The 19,799-nt window shown below is 51.3% G+C and overlaps 1 long non-coding RNA gene across 1 annotated transcript; it reads left to right on the top strand.

Annotated features, from left to right (window-relative positions):
• The first annotated feature begins 8,758 nt into the window (after positions 1-8,758).
• LOC112543549 (uncharacterized) lies at positions 8,759-12,408 on the top strand. Its single transcript, XR_012903048.1, has 2 exons — positions 8,759-11,067; positions 11,978-12,408. It is a non-coding gene; the product is annotated as an uncharacterized LOC112543549 (long non-coding RNA).
• Positions 12,409-19,799: the final 7,391 nt, after the last annotated feature.

Genomic DNA, 19,799 nt, shown 5'->3' with positions numbered 1-19,799 from the left:
CGATTGGGCCGGTGTCAGTGGATGAGCATGACTCTGTGTTGCATGCAGAATGGTGTCCGTGTGGGATGACGAGTGAGGTGTATGTATCTGATGGTGTCTCTGTGTGTGCATGCAGAATGGTGTCCGTGTGGGATGACTAGTGAGGTGTATGTATCTGATGGTGTCTCTGTGTGTGCATGCAGAATGGTGTCCGTGTGGGATGACTAGTGAGGTGTATGTATCTGATGGTGTCTCTGTGTGTGCATGCAGAATGGTGTCCGTGTGGGATGACTAGTGAGGTGTATGTATCTGATGGTGTCTCTGTGTGTGCATGCAGAATGGTGTCCGTGTGGGATGACGAGTGAGGTGTATATGTGATGGTGTCTCTGTGTGTGCATGCAGAATGGTGTCCGTGTGGGATGACGAGTGAGGTGTATATGTGATGGTGTCTCTGTGTGTGCATGCAGAATGGTGTCCGTGTGGGATGACTAGTGAGGTGTATATATCTGATGGTGTCTCTGTGTGTGCATGCAGAATGGTGGCCGTGTGGGATGACTAGTGAGGTGTATATGTGATGGTGTCTCTGTGTGTGCATGCAGAATGGTGTCCGTGTGGGATGACTAGTGAGGTGTATATATCTGATGGTGTCTCTGTGTGTGCATGCAGAATGGTGTCCGTGTGGGATGACTAGTGAGGTGTATGTATCTGATGGTGTCTCTGTGTGTGCATGCAGAATGGTGTCCGTGTGGGATGACTAGTGAGGTGTATGTATCTGATGGTGTCTCTGTGTGTGCATGCAGAATGGTGTCCGTGTGGGATGACGAGTGAGGTGTATATGTGATGGTGTCTCTGTGTGTGCATGCAGAATAGTGTCCGTGTGGGATGACTAGTGAGGTGTATATATCTGATGGTGTCTCTGTGTGTGCATGCAGAATGGTGGCCGTGTGGGATGACTAGTGAGGTGTATATGTGATGGTGTCTCTGTGTGTGCATGCAGAATGGTGTCCGTGTGGGATGACTAGTGAGGTGTATATATCTGATGGTGTCTCTGTGTGTGCATGCAGAATGGTGGCCGTGTGGGATGACTAGTGAGGTGTATATGTGATGGTGTCTCTGTGTGTGCATGCAGAATGGTGTCCGTGTGGGATGACGAGTGAGGTGTATATGTGATGGTGTCTCTGTGTGTGCATGCAGAATGGTGTCCGTGTGGGATGACTAGTGAGGTGTATATATCTGATGGTGTCTCTGTGTGTGCATGCAGAATGGTGGCCGTGTGGGATGACTAGTGAGGTGTATATGTGATGGTGTCTCTGTGTGTGCATGCAGAATGGTGTCCGTGTGGGATGACTAGTGAGGTGTATATATCTGATGGTGTCTCTGTGTGTGCATGCAGAATGGTGTCCGTGTGGGATGACTAGTGAGGTGTATGTATCTGATGGTGTCTCTGTGTGTGCATGCAGAATGGTGTCCGTGTGGGATGACTAGTGAGGTGTATGTATCTGATGGTGTCTCTGTGTGTGCATGCAGAATGGTGTCCGTGTGGGATGACGAGTGAGGTGTATATGTGATGGTGTCTCTGTGTGTGCATGCAGAATAGTGTCCGTGTGGGATGACTAGTGAGGTGTATATATCTGATGGTGTCTCTGTGTGTGCATGCAGAATGGTGGCCGTGTGGGATGACTAGTGAGGTGTATATGTGATGGTGTCTCTGTGTGTGCATGCAGAATGGTGTCCGTGTGGGATGACTAGTGAGGTGTATATATCTGATGGTGTCTCTGTGTGTGCATGCAGAATGGTGTCCGTGTGGGATGACTAGTGAGGTGTATGTATCTGATGGTGTCTCTGTGTGTGCATGCAGAATGGTGTCCGTGTGGGATGACTAGTGAGGTGTATGTATCTGATGGTGTCTCTGTGTGTGCATGCAGAATGGTGTCCGTGTGGGATGACTAGTGAGGTGTATGTATCTGATGGTGTCTCTGTGTGTGCATGCAGAATGGTGTCCATGTGGGATGACTAGTGAGGTGTATATATCTGATGGTGTCTCTGTGTGTGCATGCAGAATGGTGGCCGTGTGGGATGACTAGTGAGGTGTATATATCTGATGGTGTCTCAGTGTGTGCATGCAGAATGGTGTCCGTGTGGGATGACTAGTGAGGTGTATATATCTGATGGTGTCTGTGTGTGCATGCAGAATGGTGGCAGTATGTGATGGTGTCAGTGAGCGTGTGTGAGATTATGATTTTGTATGATTTTGTCAGTGCCTGGGTACAAGCCTTAGAGAGGTAGCTGTGTTAGTCTGTATCTGCAAAAACAATGTGGAGTCCTGTGGCATCTTAAAGACTAACAGATATATTTGGGCATAAGCTTTTTCAGATGCTTCAGAGGGGTAGCTGAGTTAGTCAAATGTCACCCATGAAACCTTATGCCCAAATCCGTTAGTCTTTAAGGTGCCACAGGATTCCACATTGTTTATCAATGTGAAACAGTATTGAAACAAAGCTTTTCTGTGTTTGAGAATCAAATTTTTTTCTGGAATTTCGATTATGTAGAAAATGTTGACATTTTGAACAAAAACAAATGTCAAATGGTAGAATTTCCCGGAAGAGAGAAATTCAATTTTCCAACTAGATCTACTTTCAACCTTTCCCCCTAGAATTCCCTGTAATCCTGCCAAGACATGCAATTAACACATAGTAAAGTTATAAAGATATTAATACACGTATATATGGAAGAACATGATTCTCAAATATCTTCACATGTGAAACTGGCAATTTGGCATTTGGAAGAGAGCTTTCGCTTGGCTACTTTCTACAATATATGATAATGCTAAATGCAACAGAACAAACCCCTCTAATGAATGAAATCATTCTGAAAGATGTAACTCGGATGAAAGTTACATAGCAATAGAAGCATGGGACTTAACTCTCAAGGGCATATCTGCACTGAAATGAGACACCTGTATTTGGCCTGTGTCAGCTGACTTGGGCTCTAGTTAGGGGCTATTTAACTGCAGTGTAGCATTTTGGGTTGTAGCCTGAGCTCCCACCCAACTCTCAAGATCCTTGAGTCTCAGATCCAGTCTGACCCCAACCATCTACACCACAATTAAACAGTACGACCCCTGAGAAGCCAAGTCAGCTAGCATGAGCTAGCCACCAGTTATTAACAGCAGCATAAATATACCCCATGTGAAAGTAGAAAGAATTATACTGTAAGAGAAAGATGAATTGTGCTGTAATAATTGAATAAGTTGAAGGAATTCTGTTTGTCTTTTAAGAGATCAACGTGCTACCCAGGTGGGCCTGAGTTAACAGGAAAAGGAACATTAGGTGTTAGGCAGAAAGCAAATTGAGATAACCAAGTAGATATGGACAGGAGATTGCTGTGTGCTTGATGTGGAAATGAAGATACTTGACTAAGTCTCACACTAATCATGTGAAGTTTTGCCCCTCCTTTTAATCCTGTTAACTTGACTTTTTTTTGACTGTATAAATCAAGGGGTTTGAACCTTGCATGGTGCTCACATTTTCTGGATGCATTTTAGCAGAGCTTTGCTAAAATAAAAAGAGCGGTCTGACAAATCTGTGAGTCCTGTCTGACTTTGACACCCGTATGTACGATGATGAGTAAAATATCATGCACAAGCATAAGGGGGCAATCTTCACAATATCTTCTATAGTACTGGAGGTTTATTATTTTGCTCAGCATACAATGTACCAGTAGATTATAGCCGTAAGGCAAGCATTCATAAACATTTGGAGGCAGCTTCCCACAAATGTAAAGCAGAGGCCTTGAATTCTGAAATGGGAAGCGAATGAAAAGCACAGAGCAAAATTCTGTCGGAAAAGTTTGAAGTGACAGCAGATTGAGTATCTTCAGAGGTAGGTAGAGGTTTTTCAGTTTACTGAGGCTTTCTGTGCAGCAAACCTTGCATAAAAAACAACAAACAAAAAACCTTGACAACATGACCCTGACGGAGTACTTAGAATGTAACCTGAAAAATGTTGGAATCACACCAAGATTGAGATATCTACAGCAATTTTACTTGTGAAGAATATTTGAAAATCATGTAAACTAAAAGAAAAGCTGAAGATTTGTGATGGATGGAACATATCAGCTCCACTGGCTCATTCGGTTAGGCATAGGCTACCAACCTGATTTTCCCATGCTCCTGTGCAAGTGCAGTTATGCTTAGAGACCTCTAGGGTGATACAATTTGCTGGGATCTGCAGTGACCAGCACTGTCCTCCCATTACTGTGTGCCTCAGCATGGGACTTTTCCTAAATCATAGACTCTCAGAACACTAGAACTGGACAGGACCTCAAAGGGTCATCAAGTCCAGTCCCCTGCCCTCACGGCAGGACCAAGCACCATTTGGATCATTCCTGACAGGTGTGTGTCGAACCTGCTCTTAAATATCTTCAGTGGTGGAGATTCCACAACCCCCCTAAGCAATTTATTCCAGTGCTTCACCACCCTGACAGAAAGTTTTTCCTAATGTCCAACCTAAGCCTCCCTTGCTGCAGTTTAAGCCCCTTGCTTCTTGTTCTATCCTCAGAGGCCAAGGAGAACAATTTTTCTCCCTTCTCCTTGTAACACCCTTCAAATACTTGAAAATTGCTATCATGTCCCCTCTCAGTCTTCTCTTTTCCAAACAAACCCAATTCTTTCAGTCTTCTCTCATGGATTGGGGAGAGATTCCAAGTACAAGGGTTACAAGCTGTTGCTAGACAGTGCACATCTTCACTCTCCCTGTTTCCTTCCTAAAGGGAGCCCTCCCTGCTCCAAGAGTCAGCTCCAGACTGCCTCACACTGGCACTGTTGCAGCTCACTGCAAAACACGACTGCACCCTGATTGGTCCATGATGTTTGATACAAACTCCTGTGATAAATCTGCCATCGTTATTACGATGGCATTTATGAAAGCCCATCCTGGGAATAACCCTACTTCCACTAAAGTCACTTGTAAACTTCCCAGTTATTTCAGTAAGTCCTGGATCAGATTTCAATACGTAACAATGCACAATTTACTCTATGCTCTATTGCTGGAAAATTAGTACAAATACAATGAGAAAGTCAGACATTTAGATTCAGAGACCAGATGCCATACCCATAGAATGGGGGCCCGTATCCGGGAAGGAAGTGACTCTGAAAAGGATTTAGGGGATATAGTCAGACACTGTAGACAAATAGGGATCTTTAATCCTCAATTTCCAGGAGCAGGAAATTAGCAATCTGGTTTTTCTCCCCAAGAGATAGCTTCAAAAGGATGAATCCAAAGTGAGTCATTTGCATTCTTCTCCTCCGCTCCCCCCAGGTATTTCTAGAAAATAGACTGGGCCAAATTTTGGAAAAAAAAAACCTCTTTCAAAAGCCCACTTCTTCCTCATGGAACAAGGAATACAGGGGCTTCTGAAAGAGCATGTTTGCTCTTCCGCAAAAAAAAAAAAAAAAAAAAAAAAGCAGAAGAGCAAACACGTTCCCTGGACGTGGCAGAGTTTTCAGGATATCCCAAAAAAACCCACAGTCCAGCCATACCCATAGACAAAAGTTCACACAGAGTACTGCAGGACAGGGGATATGTTTGCCACAGATTGTCATTAATCATAATTTTTGCCTCCAACTGGCATTCCCCCAATCTTTTTGCATTTCCCCAGTTTGTCAACATTGGTTAAAAATGACTATGGATGATTCAGAGATTTCCTTAGCTAGCTCCTTTAAGAGCCCTGAGAGGCAGTGATGTGGGCCTGCCGATTCGGAAATATTTAATTTTAGCACGCGTCTCCTGTCGTCCTTAAAACAACCAGTGGCTGGAATTTAAAGCCCAGCACAAATCAAATTAGATATAAGGCACACCAGTAGGGTTACCATATTTGAACTTTCAAAAAAGAGGATACCCTTGAGAAGGAGTGTATCTGTATCCGTATCTACCAACTCACATTGTAGTAATGTGTTATATAGTATGTATGTATTTATTATATAACACATTACTACATCATGAGTTGGTAGATATGGATACAGATACACTCCCTCTCCAGGGTGTCCTCTTTTTTGAAAGTTCAAATATGGTAACCCTAAAGGGAGGACAGACAACCATTGAAATGAACAACCAATGGGATGAGTAGATTTTCCATGTCTTGAAGTCCTCATATGAAGACAAGATGACTTTGAGGAACAGAGATCTTCCTGAAACACGATTGAGTTCTGTGCTGTAATCACTGAGGGTATGTCTACATTGCCACCCTAGTTCGAACTAGGGTGGCTAATGTAGGCATTCGAAGTTGCAAATGAAGCCCGGGATTTAAATATCCCAGGCTTCATTTGCATCTTCCCAGGCGCCACCATTTTTAAATCCCCCTTAGTCCGAACTCCGTGCCCGGGGCTACACGCGGCACGGAATAGGTAGTTCGAATTAGGATCTCTAATTCGAACTACTGTTACTCCTCGTGGAACGAGGAACGAGGTGTACCGGTAGTTCGAATTAGAGATCCTAATTCAAACTACCTACTCTGTGCCGCGTGTAGCCGCGGGCACAGAGTTCGGACTAAGGGGGATTTAAAAATGGCGGCGCCCGGGAAGATGCAAATGAAGCCCGGGATATTTAAATATCCCGGGCTTCATTTGCAACTTCGAATGCCTACATTAGCCACCCTAGTTCGAACTAAGGTGGCAGTGTAGACATACCCTGAGTGAATTTCTAAGCCCAATACAGAAAATGAAATTATCCTGATCTAACAGACCCTTCTGGCCTAAAATGATAGGACTCTGTAGTCATTATTTGATCTGCAAAAGACAACAGGGAGTGGGTGGCAACTTGGGAACCAGGGCTAGCAAGTTCGTATGGACAGGAGGCCAGGGGTGTTATGAAGGAAAGGTGTGTCTTTGAGAGAACATTTGTGTTCATGGGAAAGACCTTCTGTTCTCTGGGCCACATGCATTATGGCGATTCAAGGGGTGCCGCATCAGACTGCAGCTGTAGCTATGATGCCAGAGGGCCTCAAACACTCCATCCCCTGAAATGAAGTCCGCCTGTGATGAACTGATGACAGCACAGAGGTTGCTGTGGGGACAGAGCTCACAATGGCCAACATATTCCATGCTCATCAAGATGAGCACTGACTGCTCCAGCTGGCCTTGGATGAGCACAGTTACTCCTCCTTGCCCCTTGGTCTTTTGAATCCTGACAATCTCTATTCTCCACTTGGAAAAGGGAGATCAGGAAGCCCTGTGGAGATCCATTCACAAGGTGCTCGGCCCACAATAAGGTAGGGTAAGATGTTTCTCTACAGCGTATTAGACAAGACTTTGTTTAACTTTAAAAATGAGTAGTCCTCAGAGACCAACAAAAATTTAGAGGATCATGGGCTTTCATGGGTAAGGACCACTTCATCAGATGAGTTGGAGCAGAAATAACAGAATCCAAGAGATAGACAGAACCAAAAGAACTACTTGTCAATTGTAGGACCCGTGTTAATTATGCTAATTAAGTAAGCTGGATGTCTCCCATTCATACCTTTTGGTGTGAAAATAGGGATGTTAAAGGAAGAAGAAACTGGCTTTCTAGTGTGCTAACCAGTTTATGTCTTTAGTCAAGCCCAGGGTAACGGTATCAAATGTGTATGAATTCCACTTCTGCTCTCTCTCTATAATTGGGTGGTGACATTCCTTTGTAGAAGAATGGCTACTTTTAAATTCATGATTGAGTGCCCAGGTATGTTAAAATGTTCCCCTACCAGTTTCTGTGTGTTACCACTTCTCCTGTCTGATTTGTGTCCATTTCTCCTTTGTTGCAGAGACAGTCCGGTTTGGCCAATATACATGGCCGAGGGGCATTGCTGCCACTTAATGACATAGATCACATTAGAGGATGTGCAGTTGTATGAACCACTGATGTTCTGGCTTAAGAGGTCCTGTCCTGCTGTCACATCGATAGATGTGTGGACAGGGTTGGCAATGGGGAGTGTTGCAGGGGTGAATGGGTCTGAGGTATGATCTGTGAATGCTGGAAATTATTTGCATCAGTTAGGATGGTTGAAATACTCCAACCACTAGGGCTGCTACCTCTTCCTATGAAGAAGTCCCCCACACCCAAGGGGCCAGTGCTGCGGGCCCTTCCCCACAGCAAACTGAGCTCTACAGCGCAGGGCTGGGCTTCTGCACAAGCACCCACCATTATTTCCTGTTTATATTTACATTACTTCTGCGGGGGCCTGATCCGAGGCCCGGGAGGCGAAAGAAGGAAATTACAGAGCAGCTGGCAGTGAGCTCAGCTCCCACAGGTAGGTGGATGCTGACTTGCAGTGTTACCGACAAGAACACCCCGTACCACAGGGACATGCACCACGGCCGACAGGGTAGGTACAAGCAATTGGCACCTACGGGTACGTGGAGAAGGATTCCCGCTCACGCAGACAGGTGGCCGGGGAGCACCGCTCCTATGGCCAGGAGATCAGGTCTCCACGCGAATGGACAGGCTGCCAGTGAGCTCAGCTCCCTCGGGCAAGTGGACGATGAGCCCCGCTGTTACGGACAAGATGCCCAGGAACCTGCTAAAACCGGCCGGTTGCCAGCGAGCCCCCTGCCTGTAGCCATCAGCCAGCGCGATTTCCGCCAACCACCACTTCACCTCAGCACACGCCTCTGGGCCCTGACAGGGGCTGGACCAGTGAGCTTGGCACAGGGGGAGCCTGTGTGTATCTCTGAGCAACGGGACTCTCGGCGAAGGACTGTTCTCCCAGCTCGCACAGGCAGGGGCGGTTGAGCGCCGCTCTGGTGGGCATGGTTGCCTCAAGGCCAGTTCCGACAGGCAGGGGCCCTCGATACACGCTCCGCTGGGCAGGGGGCCGGCCAGCCTAGCTCCATGTGACCAAAGGCCCCTGACAGATTGCTTCCTTCCCCTTCCAACAGCCACCAGTTTTCCTTGCCGATCAATTCCTTCCACCAATCAGTGAATGCGGCTCCCGCCCCAACACCGATTGTCACCTCACCCAGATTGACTGTCCATTTCTGCCTTTGGTTCTGTCAGGCTACTAATAAGTTCAGCTCCCACAAGCAGGCAACTGACGACTCCCACCCTTGCAGACAAGCCGGCAGGGAACTCAGAGCCCACAGGCGTCTAGACAGGAGGTGCAGGGCTGAACCAGGACGGGGCTACAAGGGCAGCTGCCCAGGGCATGAAGCTGTGGGGGAAGAAAAATGGACAGGTTTGTGGGGGAGTTCTATGGTTCCCATATTCCCCCTCCCCCAGCTTTATGCCTTCCACTTGGTACGGAGGGTTGCAAACCTTTGGAATACCGTCACCTCTTTGCAGGAGCTGACTCACCCATGCGAGCAGCTGGTGCTGCAGTCATATCCCCGGAGCAAACCCCTTCTTGCAGGGCTACTTCACTAACTCCCAGCATTCCTTGCAGCTTCCTTTTTATTACTTGCGTAGGGGCCTGATCCGAGGCCCGGGAGGCGAAAGAAGGAAGTTACAGAGCGGCTGGCAGTGAGTTTGACTCCCACAGGTAGGCGGATGCTGACTTGCAGTGTTACCGACAAGAACACCCCGTACCACAGGGACATGCACCACGGCCGACAGGGTAGGTACAAGCAATTGGTACCTACGGGTACGTGGAGAAGGACTCCCGCTCGCGCAGACAGGTGGCCGGGGAGCACAGCTCCTATGGCCAGGAGATCAGGTCTCCACGCGAATGGACAGGCTGCCAGTGAGCTCAGCTCCCTCGGGCAAGTGGACGATGAGCCCCGCTGTTACGGACAAGATGCCCAGGAACCTGCTAAAACCGGCCGGTTGCCAGCGAGCCCCCTGCCTGTAGCCATCAGCCAGCGCGATTTCCGCCAACCACCACTTCACCTCAGCACACGCCTCTGGGCCCTGACGGGCTGGACCAGTGTGCTTGACACAGGGGGAGCCTGTGTGTATCTCTGAGCAACGGGACTCTCGGCGAAGGACTGTTCTCCCAGCTCGCACAGGCAGGGGCGGTTGAGTGCCGCTCTGGTGGGCACGGTTGCCTCAAGGCCAGTTCCGACAGGCAGGGGCCCTCGATACACGCTCCGCTGGGCAGGGGGCCGGCTAGCCTAGCTCCATGTGAAAAAAGACCCTAGACAAATTGCTTCCTTCCCATTCCCACAACCACCTCTTTTCCTTGCCGATCAATTCCTCCCACCAGTCTGCCCCCTCCCACTCCGCTGCTCCCGCAGACCGTCAGTCCTCAGCTTAGGTTGTTCCCTTCATTTTTCCTATGCGGCTCCCTCCCTGAAATGCTGCTCCTCTCCCCAGAAGTATCTCTAGCCAGGCAGACAACATTCGTGATTCAGGACATGCGTGATCGAGCGATTAACGCAGTGGGCTGGGAGTCACTGCTAGAGGGTGGGTGGGTCACTTTCGGGAGTCTCTTCCCCGCCTCATGCTCCTGCCCCAGCCCAGACCCCACATTCTGCGCCAAAATCTTTCAGGGTTCACCCTCTCCCACACCTGAACTCCCTTCCGGCCCCCATGCTCACGCCCAGAACCTGCATCCCACACCCTCTTCTGCACCCAAACTCTGTTCCAGACGCATAGGCTGAGAGGTAGTTGGCAGCCACGGGGGCCTAAATTGCCATTGGCTCCAGTGACAGTCACCTCAGAAAGGTGTCATCCTTCTTCAGTTCTAATTTTTCAGTGATGTCACCTGGAGCCACAACAAGAGTTGGGCGAGGCCAGGAGGGAGCCACGAGAGTAGGGCTGACATGGATCCATGGGAGCTGATGCCCCTCCTAGGAGGATGAAAGAGGAAGAGATGGACATGGAAAGAGGTCCTCAGGCCTCAGCCACTGTGGAGCCCCCAGGATTGGAGTCAGCTACTTCTACTGTCACCACGGGGAGAATCTTTCCCCCTTGTCCCCAGACGGGTGTGGAACATCGGCTATTTACTCACACGTTTTACCCTGTCGGCACAGATTTCTTCCCCGGACCAGGACCAGGGAGGAGCCGAGCTTTGAGCTGTAGAGTCGCCGGGTCCGGGCGCAGCACGTGGCCTCGGGTGCAGCGAGAGGAGATCCGGTCGTAGGGGTAGCGTGAGAGGATCGCACACTGCAGAGCGTCCTCGGTAAGGAAACCAGCTCTGTCTGGGCCCTGCCGCTGTGAGGAGGAGAACGTCTGCCTGGTGCTTCCCTAGCTCCTGTTTGGGAGGGGGATAGACGCCACGGGTGCCTAGTGTGGCGTGAGAGTTCTTCTTGGTGCGGAGGAGCTTGGTTTTATTGTTTTTAGAGGCAAATAGGTGCTGTGACGTAGCGGGGGAGCTGTCTGCTCTGTAACCCAGCATTCCCCTGGGCCAAGTCACATCACAGCGCAGACACATAGGCCCAGCCTGGGCAGTTAGCAAAACTCTTCCCAGGGGGAGAGAGAAAGTGGGGGAGGGGGAGACGAACACCAGCTGTCAGGGGAAGAGGTCTGTTGCTCGCTGGGAAAAATGAAGGGAACAACCTAAGCTGAGGACTGACGGTCTGAGGGGGCGATAAATCCCCTAACCTCAGGGGTCTGAGGCATCCTGTCAAAAGCGAGGTCTCCCCCCCTTCATCTGCATCTCCTGCGGGATCCTTGAAGCTTGCAACCCAGATGCTCCATGCCTTACTACCGCCGTAGCGGTGGTCTGGGCTCCTGTTTCAGCAATCTCCACCTGCAGGGCTGCCGTCTGGCCCTCTTGAATGATTGATTGTAACCGGAGGTTGTGTGAGACCCCCGTCAAAGGAGTCTCCTCAGAGGGCGGGAGAGATTTCTCCGGCAGGATCACCATTAAGCGGAGCGCTCCATCCCCTCTATCCCCGGCTCTGAGAGCATTCTGTGGAATGCGGGCCTCTCCTAAGCACAAAGAGTGGCCGTCAGAGACCAGCATGGCCCCTCGACAAGTGTCACATTTTGGAGGCCGGGTGAGCCTAGTGTCCGCTGTCGAAATGGGGCAATAACCGGAGGGGTTCGCTTCAGGGAAAAACTCATTTTCACGTCTTTTTGGATTTTAGGATGAAGGAGTCAGCGCTGCCCGAAGGCTCCATCTGCTCTGAGGATGGTGAAGGACCTGAGGGAAGCTGCGTCACGCGAGTGCAAAATCAGGCGCCAACGGCACCACGAGACGGCTACTGCACATGGGCAGGGCGGCCAGGCACCGCGAGCAACATTCTGCGATCGTTGGGACGAGGAGCCACCGGCACGTTCGAGAGGAGCACCCACAGCGTGGAGCACCCACGGGGCACCGCTTGAAGGAGAAGCGAGGCACGTGGCCAGGGGCCTGAGGGAATCCGGCAACTCACACCAGCTTCCACTCCAGCAGCTCCTGGCTGGAGGTGACTGTTTTCAAGCTGCGAGACATTAGTAAAGAGGAGAAATACTGCAGCAGAACAATGAGAGAGCAAAAGAGAGAGAGAGATTTAGAATAAAAGTGTCAAAGGTGGAATCATTTTTGTTTGCTTGTTTTATAAAAAATAACAGCCTTAAAAAAAAAAATCAGCATTTTCAGTTACCCTTGTGGGTGGAATTCCTTAGAATTCTAAAGGAACCGAGAAAAACTCTTTCCAAAGCTATCAGCAGGGGTAATAGGATGGATTCTGGGGTACCACTGGGAGGATCCAATCAGGGTGAAGTGCATAGAAACAGGGCTCCTGACAAGCCAAAACTGGGGCCCCTCCGCTCTAAGGACCCCAAACCAGTCACAAAGGGCACTTCTCTTTGCCACACTGGCCAGCAAGAAGCCACACAAGCGTTCCCTTCAGACACGCCAGCCCTTCCTGGGACAGCCAGCCCCTGACACCGACGAGAGGTTAGGAAAATCCATCTCACCAACTGCACACAGGTTCTTCTGATCCCAAAGGACCAGCCACGTTCTCCAGTCAATGTATACCTCCGCTCTTACCCAAAAGAGCTCTCTGTGCCAGTCCTTTGGAATCTCAACTCTAAAGGCTTGTTAGTAAAAGAAGGGAGAGGCTGAGAGCAAAATGGTTAAAGCAACCACAGTACGTACACCGACCCCCAAGTTCCTGGTGCAGGCTTGGAGCAGAGATGGACTACATGGCAATTCTAGGATTCCTTCTCTGTAGAATCCGAGGGCTGGAAGAGACTCAGGAGGGCATCGAGTCCAACCCCCTGCCCAAACCAGGACCAGTCCCAACTCAATCATCCCAGCCAGGGCTTTGTCAAGCCGGGACTTAGAAAACTCTAGGGATGGAGATTCCACCAGCTCCCTAGGGAACCCATCCCAGTGCTTCACCACCCTCCTAGGGAAATCGTTTGTCCTAATATCCAACCTAGACCTCCCCCACTGTAACTTGAGCCCATTGCTCCTCGTTCTGCCATCTGGCACCACTGAGAACAGCCTCTCTCTAGCCTGTTTGGAACCCACCTTCAGGGGGAGGGGGTAAAGGCTGCGATCAAATCCCCCCCTCACTCTTCTCTTCTGCAGACTAAACAAACCCAGATCCCTCAGCCTCTCCTCATAGGTCATGTGCTATCAGAGCCCCCTCATCATTTTGGTCGCCCTCCGCTGGACCCTCTCCAATGCGTCCCCATCCTTTCTGTAGTGGGGGGCCCGGAACTGGACACAATACTCCAGATGTGGCCTCACCAGTGCTGACTAAAGGGGATTCGTGCCCCCTCCCTAATGTAGACAGCCCCACTCACTGTAGTCTTTTATAAGACAGCATCCCTAGTTCTTCTCATAGGCGGCTCAGAGATGGTCAATGACCTGAAATCGGGGGAGGAACACTGCACACGCTCCCCCACGGGAGGGAGGACAAGTGATTTACGGCATCCCATTATAAATCCTTTATTAACGTCTAACCCATTCCTTAACCGTCCCAATGTCTTGTCTGCCCTCCGCTTTACTGAGCGGCACAGAGATACCCCGACCTTCCCCTGAGTTGGCAGAGCTAGTTTGGGGCCCCGTAAGGTCTATGAACAGATCAAATGATTCCCTCCCATTTGAATTGCTTTGCATTTTGTGCCACCAGCTCTCATCCCTCCTCTTATCTGAGGTTCGCTTTGTACTTCAGATTGCCAGGGCCTCGCTTTCGTTTCTCTGCCCTTTGGCAGTTCTTCCCAAAGTAAAACCCTGGCATAACATTTCGCTCCCCAGGTACATTCAGAACTGAGTGTCGGGCAGCCAGCTGGAAACTGAAGTACCCTCTGTCACCACTTGCTGGCAGCATCACATTGGTTACTCTTAAGGAAGCCACTAGAAGTTTTGAACAGAGGGGAGGGGAAGGTTTAACCACATCCCCAGGCAAACCAGCCATGAACTGCTGTGGGGTTCCCCAGAAGGGCATTCCTGGATGTTTGGAGTCTCTGGGCATGGAAGGAAAGGGGAAGGGCTGGGAAGGGGCAGGGCTGTTCCCGCCGTGGCCCCTGCACTATGGTGAAAGTCACTGCGGAGTGACAGCAGCACCTTATGGAGTTTCCTCTCTGCTCTATGTAACCCCCATCCAAAGGGGCTCTGTCGTGGGGCGGGACTCACTGCTGCGGCGCCTCCTGCTGGTAGCTCCAGGGAATTAGTTTGGTCAGCCACAGGGCACCTCCTTCTGGCTAGCGTCTCCTCCAGCCACGCTCCACATTCGTGTTCCGGACCCACGCCGCTGCCAGACCACGGCGTCCTCTGCGGGACACGGCCCTCCAGCAGTGCTCCCTGCAGTGCTCCCTCGCGTCCCTTCTGGGGTTATCAGCCATCCTGGCTTTCCTCTGCACCCCAAAGCCTAGACCCTCTGCCTCAGGGGCAAGCCATAGTCTGTATGGGCCACAGTGCTTGGTGGCAAAGCGTGGGGTAAGAGGGAAGAGAGGGGGACCCAGGCCACTGGGTCCTGGCCCAACGACCCTCTGGAAGCAACTTTGTGCTGCTCTTTTTCACTCTCCTTTAACTTCCTCCTGCTCTCTGAGCCACTGCCCCTGTGCCCCTTGCACCCTCTTGGCTCTTACATCAAGGCTCACAGCCTGTCAGGTATCTGACTGGAGCACGAGCACGAGCACGAGCACGAGCACGAGCACGAGCACGAGCACGAGCACGAGCACGAGCACGAGCACGAGCACGAGCACGAGCACGAGCACACCCTGATCCTCCACCCTCCCTGGTGAGAACCCCACTGGCTCGTTCTGCTGGGCAGCTCCTTATATGCAGGGCTGCTCCAGCAAGCTGACCTCTGATAGGCTGCTTAAAAGCCTCTTTCTAATTGGCCAACGCTCTGCGCAAGCTCCCTCCAGCCTGCTTTGACCCCCTCCCGGCCAATGTGGGACAGGCTCCTGCCAGGGAGAGACACTGGCAACAGCGCTTCTGCAGGAGCCATGCTGTCGAGGGCCATAGGGAGCCAGGGAAGAGACCGGGGGCAGGGCAGGGGCAAAAGACCTCTCTGTTCAGAAAGGCCCTTTGCCTCCAGCAGACCCCCTTGGGAATCCAGGCATTAGGCAGTGAACATGCAGGTTCTCCCATGGAGCGGGTGGGGGGCTCACATTAAGGGCAGGCTGCTCCAGACCCTCTGAAGTGATGCCTCGTAAGACTCTGAAGGGCTTGTCTACCCCTAAAGTCGTATCCCCTTCAGGTGACACCCGCAGAGTTCAATTGGTACAACCCCCGAGTGTGGCTGCCATCAAACCAGTGCTTTAGAGAGTCATGTCCACACATGGGGAGGTGGGGGGAGGGGGGAGTCTAGTGGCCTAGCTCCAGTGCCGTAGCAACGTGGCATAACCCATAGTGTCAACCCAGCCTACACGGATGGAAAGGGGTCCCCACTAGGGAAGGCGCACTGCCTCCCTGAGGAACGGTAGCTAGGTGGACAGACGCATCCTTCCCGGTGTCCGAACCGGGTCTTGCACCGCAAAGTGCACGGCCCGCTCATGGAGGCGGCTGTAACTCAGGGTAGCCGCCTGGGTTGCTCATGTGGCCCTGGGGAAACCTGAAGACACTTTCCCTCTCCATGCTAACTCTGCTGCGGACACAGAATCTCAGCCCATTTCCCTCCTGGAAACCCAGGCCTGCCTGAGCAGCCATCACCCAGCAACCATAAGCAGGGGATACTCACGCTGTCCCCTCCCCCCCGCCTTTACTTTTCCGACTCAGAGCAGACAGCACTGCAAAGCGTGAAGGCTGCAGTCTGAGCCTTCCCGGCCATTTACATGTCTGCTCTCTGGGCTTCTCTCTCTCATTCACCCCTCTTCTGCCTTCCTACAGGCTGGCTTAGAACGACCTTTAAAACTAATAAAAGAACGTTCTTCTTCACACAGCGTGTAGTCAACCTGTGGAACTCCTTGCCAGAGGAGGCTGTGAAGGCTAGGACTATAACAGAGTTTAAAGAGAAGCTGGATAAATTCATGGAGGTTAGGTCCATAAAAGGCTATTAGCCAGGGGCTAAAATGGTGTCCTTGGCCTCTGTTTGTCAGAGGCTGGAGAGGGATGGCAAGAGACAAATTGCTTGATCATTGTCTTCGGTCCATCCTCTCTGGGGCACCTGGTGCTGGCCACTGTTGGCAGACAGGCTACTGGGCTAGATGGACCTTTGGTCTGACCCAGTACGGCCGTTCTTGTCACCTTCTTTCAACTGGCCAGAGCCGTAATCCCTTAAAGTGGATTTACTAATGGTGGAGGAAAAAAACCAAAAAAACCTTTGCTTAGAAATAGCTGCTGGGTTGTGGTGAAAGCCATCTCCAATCTGATGCTCACTGGAAACATTCTGTTCGGATTCACACACCAATGGGGCTGCTTTCCCACTCATTTGCAAGTACCATGTGAATTAGCAGAGGTTTGCACACACCGAAGGGCCGCATGGGGGAGAGCTGCAGAAAGATCCCCTCCCCCTTTAAGGTGAATTGAACACCATTCAGCCTGCGTGTGGTTGCAGAGGAGCCATGGGGCAGTGGGTGTCCTAGGGCGGAGATGGCAACTGCCTCATCAGAGTTCCCCTCACCCACTGTCCCAATGGATACCAGAGGCTCAGGCAGGCAAGTTGGGGGCTGCACCAGCTGTTTTCCTGGCACCAGGGTTGCTCTGGCTGTCTACTGCTCGGGCTGGTGGCTGGCTGCAGGGAGGGCCTTGCAGGTCAGGGGTGGGAGTGACACGGCACCAGCCCTGTGCCAGGCCTGCTGGCCAGCTCTCTGGAGCCGTGCCGCCCACCAGCTCTCTGGAGCGAGCTGGGGTTGTGCTGTCCATTGGCTCTCTGGAGCTGGGGGAAGACTGGGGGGTGCTATCGTGGGGCAGGGAGGGGGCAAGAGCCAGCAGGTCACAGAGAGTGTGTGTGTGTGTGTGTGTAAACATGGGCTCTGGTGGGCGGAGCTGGGGAGTGGGGCGGGGGGAGCTCGTCTCCCTAAGTCATGGTGTCACCTGCCGTGCATGGGGAAGCCATAATTGCTAAGCTGCAGTGGTTTGTTTTCATCAGCTCTCTTTGGCCAGAGGCAAACCCCCTTGAAGTCAATTGCAGCAAATTCCACCACAAGCTGCAGCAATGGCAGTAGCCCAGGACTTGGGTAAGACCCAACAGCTGAAGTGTGTGTGTTGAGTTTTCCAGGGGAAGGGGTACGTCCAGGAATCATTTGTGCACCCAGAATAACAATGTCAGCTCCTCATCTCCCCCCGGGGAAGTGACAGGTCGTGTGCCAGCCACGCCTGCGGAAGGAGCCCTTCCCCGGTAGAGGGCTACGGGAACAGGATACCGGCAAAGAGCTGCTTTCTATGGTAACCACTCCACCCTCCTACCGGCACTTTACCTGCCTGGCTCCATCTCCGCTAAAGTCCATTGCTGGCCCTGCTAGCGCCGTCGGGGATCGCACAGCTGTGCCGGCAGCAGTCTGAAGGGCAGAGTTTGCATTTTGCAATGCTCCAGGGATTGTGTAAGGCCACTTGCGTGCACACACACAAATACAAATCCACAACTGGCCTGGCCCTCCAACTCCACACGTTTCTGAACACCAGGCAGGGAATCAGGATGGATTCAAATTCCACACCCAACCCTGTGGATAGATGGACGCTGCACCCAAGTGCCTGCTCATTCCATCCTAGGGTTAACTGATCTGACTGTCGGCTGCTCGGGGAAAGTGCACGCTGTTCAGCGCTCCAGGAAAACTGGACTATTCCAACGGAGACAACCAGGGCCATTCTTCCTGAACTGGCACCTTCACATGCCTGGGATTGAAATAGCAACAGTGATTCTGGGGAGCCCCACCCACCTTGCTTAAGAAATGGGATGTGTGCATCTTTGATTCAACCATCAATTCCAGAAAAAGTAGCAGACGCATGGGGGGAGAGGAAACGTGAGAACACAACACTGTGCTATAACCACTTCGTTGCAGAGGGCAACACCCTAAAAAGAGTGACCCTCTGTACCCCATAAAGGACCCTTGTGTTGACCTCAGAATCAGCAAGTACTGAGCTAGGGCAGAAGTAACTTCCACTGACATTACTAGTCCATTCTCAGCCAGCCTTGATCCTACATTGCCTCTGTCATCTCTCCCAGCAGCCTGGAGGTTTATTCCTCTCTGTGACGAGAAGAATATTTTAATAATGCATCCCACACTGCAGGGGCTGTTTATGCCCTTGGGCTAACTTCTCACGGTGGCTGTTGGTAAGGCTCACGCACTAGCTCTTTGAAGAGTGATGAATCAAAACGAAGCTGGGAAATTAATTTGTTAATTTCAAGCCAGATGCTGCAGTCATAAAAAATGGCAGGGAGGCTGTGGAAACTCCATCATTAGAGATATTTAAGAGCAGGTTGCACAGACATCTGTCAGGGATGATCTAAATTCTAGACAGTGCTTGGTCCTGCCGTGAGGGCAGGGGACTGGACTCAATGACCTCTCAAGGTCCCTTCCAGTGGCTAAAAGACAGTACGAGAGGGGGGGATTACTGATTATTGTTGTCATGATCTTCAGCAAGGAGCCTCCACACTGAAGGTTGGCGCCGGTGCCACGTTTGCCTCGTTAGAACTTTCCCTTTTCTGCCCCATGTCAGAAGCTCCATTATTCATGCCGTGTGGACTGCACTTGCTCACATCACATCCTCTCTCCCTTCTCCTTGGCCCACAACCAGACTACTGCAGCTCAGTGCATAGGACATAGATATAGGACCCTCCCTGTACTGTGGGGCTCTGATTCTCCATTACACCAGCAGGCAAAACTTCAGGGTCGCAAGGACTCATATTGGCTCAGGGCCAAAGGCGTTGGGGAAGGAGTGCTGTCTACACTGGGGGAGCAGGGTCATCAATACAACTCAGTACGACCAAGAAATCACTAGCCAGGTTCCCAGAGGCGGCGCCTCATTTTAACCCCTGAATAGATGTAAGGAGACAGATCTACAGCTCCTCCTTTGGGCTCTGTGCTGCTGGAAGGATGAGAAGGGACCTTAACTCAACCTGAGCCATAGCTAGGGTCATGCTGCCTCCTGCCTTACGCTGACGGAGGGGGCATGCTGGGGAGGGAGCCGTCAGGGACAGGAAAGGGGACAGTGTGAGCTGCTGTCTGGATGACCGTTGGGGGCAATATAGACTCTATGGGACTATCCAGCCGGCACGACTTTGTCTAGACAAAGAGTCAGTGCACGGCCAACGGGAGCGTGAATCTCCCTCGTGCTAACGTTCCACGCCCTGTGCGTCGCTGCTTTTGGACCACGCTCACTCAAGCATGCTTGCACCACTCATGAACAGCACCGCTCACGGCCTGATACGCCAGTATCCAAGACTGAGGTCAGCAGTATCCAGCAGTATCCACTGCTGCAGTCAGCCAGTGACGGAGCAGAAGGAATGCCAGGGAATGAGTCAGCCAATCCCAATGAAGCAATGCAACTCCAGTGCCAAATTCTGAGCATGCAAACAATTCCTTGCG

Source organism: Pelodiscus sinensis, chromosome 3 (assembly GCF_049634645.1).
Source record: "Pelodiscus sinensis isolate JC-2024 chromosome 3, ASM4963464v1, whole genome shotgun sequence".
Taxonomy (NCBI): Eukaryota; Metazoa; Chordata; order Testudines; family Trionychidae; genus Pelodiscus; species Pelodiscus sinensis.
The sequence above is the reverse complement of the archived record's forward strand: the minus strand, read 5'-3'. Positions and strand labels throughout refer to the sequence as shown.